Below are 2687 nucleotides of genomic sequence, written 5' to 3' on the forward strand. Positions count from 1 at the left end.
AGGCACCCTAGCCTTATGGGCTACGCATGGCTCCTACCACCCCTAATACCACGCCCCAAGCCTCGCCGATGGGATAGACGTTGTCCGGTCACCATAAACATATGCCCACTCTCTGGACCTTCTCCATATACTTGCCTGCTCTCTCTCTCTCTCTCGGGCCTTCTCTAACATGTCGCCCCTCCCGGGGTCCTCGGTGTGCCCCCTCCGGGCTCTCTCTCTCTAAAATATCATCCCTCCTTGGGACTCTTGTCCACTCTGGGACTTCCTATCGGGTCCTACGGTCTCCAAGGCCCACCGCACTGCTTCCCCCTTTTCTGGGCGCTGTGCCGCTATCCCCTTTTCTCGGGGACCACCGCAGCACCCTGTCCCTCGGGCTTATCGCGCTGCTATCCACCTTTGCCGGGGACCACTGCAGCACCCTGCCCCTGTCCTGGGTTTCCCTGCAGTGCAGGCCTGTTACCGGGTCTACTACGCCTGTCTCGGGCCCCTCAATAATACCGCCCCCTCTCCGGGGCTCGCTGTGCCCCGCTGGGCTCTTCAATAATACCGCCCCCTGTTTGGGGCTCTGTACCCAGCCTGGGCTCTTAAAAGTGCCCCTCCTTGGGGCTGGGGTCTATGCACCCCACAAGTGACGCCCTTGCTGGCGTCTGCTGCGCCCATCCTGGACTTCCTAATATGGCGCTCCCCCTCTTCGGGGCTTGCCATGCCCACCTTGGGCTTCTCAATAGTCCCCCCCTTTCTCAGGGACTCATTGGGCCCACGCTGGGCTCCTCTGGAGTGCGCTCCCCCTTTCTGGGGCTTGCCACATTTACGCTAGGGCTCCCTAGCAGTGCCCCCTTCTGGGGCTCGTCATGCCTGTGCTGGGGCTTCTCAAAGCCGCCCCTCTCCGGGGCTGGGGTCTACGTACTCCATACACAATCCAGGGTCTCTGTTCCCCACCCGCAACCCACTGGTTGCGCTCCTCACCGCCAGTTGCGCCTTCACTGGCACCGGGGTTCTCACACTCTGTGAGCCCCCTATGAGTACCGCGCCCTCACTGGCACTAGGGCACCCCACCCCTATGGGGTCCCTATGAGGCCTCCTCCAACCCCTATAGCCTCACCCAAACCACCGGTGTAATAACAAAGCCTGAACACAAACATAAACTCGAGCCTCCTGGCTATAACTCAAACATAACACTCTCTGGCTGTAACAACTTAACTCCAAGCCACCAGGCTAAACCATAGTGCTCAATCCTCTCAGGGCTGCCATCCTTCACCCAGCTAGAGCAGTTCCTGTGATTCTCACCTCCGAGCTCCTGCCCTTCCAGCTGCTGGCAGAGAACTGCTAGCCTGGCCTTAGCCCTGGGCTTTATGGGGGCCAGGCCCTTTGCCCTACAGGCAGCTGGCTCCCCTTAGTTGCTCCGGCAACCCACAGCTGCACTTGTTACCCTGGCAACCCTCAGCTGGGCTCCTTATGACCTGCCAGGGCTCTCTCTCTCTCCCTGGCAGTTTCTCCTCTCTAGGAGCAGGCACCGAGGTGCCCTGCGACACCTCGATTTTATATGTTAAAACAGGGGCTTCCTATTCCTGATGAGAAATTTCAGAGGCATGAGGCCATTTGGAAAAGCTGGCCTGCTATTAAAATGTCAGAGATGTTACAAGAAAAAAGTTCCATTTTCAGTATTGATCCTCAAAATGTTATGCCATGATATATTTTCCCCAGTTCTAAGTTTTTTCAGTGTTTTTTTGTTTGTTTGTTTGTTAGATTACTTGGCCAATTTGATTTTGATTCAGAAAGTCAAGGGGGCACCAGGATGGCATGGTTCCTACTGGCTTATCCTGAGGAGCAAGGGGCAACAACTGTCTCTAGTTTGGCCCAGATTCTGAAATCAACTCATATTTAAATGCAAACAGTCCCTCCTTGCTCTACTGCTTCATGTTGAGAGGAAATGTATCACCAGAAGCATGTTGATCTGCCAGAAAACAGGAAAATATGTAGGAAATAAGTGACAAATAATAAAAATTATATATACAAACAGGAAAAAGAAGCTTTCATGTATCAAATGCAAGTAACAGGCCCATCTACCCTAGTTTCCTGCTCACCAGCTCCGTGCCTGTCAACCAGCATTCAGCTCAAAGGCTCCAGTGCCTGGTTTTGGACCCAGCTCAAGGTTTGTAGTTAGTGCTCAGGAGGTGGCGCTAGCTTCCAAGGCATGCATCAAGGGAAGAAATGAGGAAGTCAACAATAAAAACTTGTGTTGTTAGAGGCTGCCATGCTTCAGAGACAGGACAGGGTCTCCATAGAGGGTACAGGGAGTATGTGGAGGGGTTAAGTGTGCTGTGACACTGCAAGGCGTAGGGCTCTGTAGGGAGGACAGAGCTAGAAGGAAGGATCAGGGCCAGACAGGCATGGGCAAACCAGGAGGCCACCTGGGGCCCAGACAGAAAGGGGTCCCGAAAATGGTAATTCTTTTTTTCTGTTGTCCGATTATTATTATCATTATCTCTGGCGAAGCAGGGCTCAACACTAAAAGTTCACCCCAAGCTGGTAGGAATCTAGGTTCGGTGCTGGGCAGGATGTAGGGTCTCAGGAAGGGGCACTGTGCTGTGAGGAAGGGGGTCAAGCCAGAGATGCTGGGACTGAATAGGGGGCTTGATGGGGTATATGACTCTGTAGAGAGTAGGTCAGGGGGTTCAGACGTGCCC

The sequence above is a fragment of the Alligator sinensis genome, unplaced genomic scaffold (assembly GCF_000455745.1).
Source record: "Alligator sinensis unplaced genomic scaffold, ASM45574v1 scaffold25_1, whole genome shotgun sequence".
Lineage (NCBI taxonomy): Eukaryota > Metazoa > Chordata > Crocodylia > Alligatoridae > Alligator > Alligator sinensis.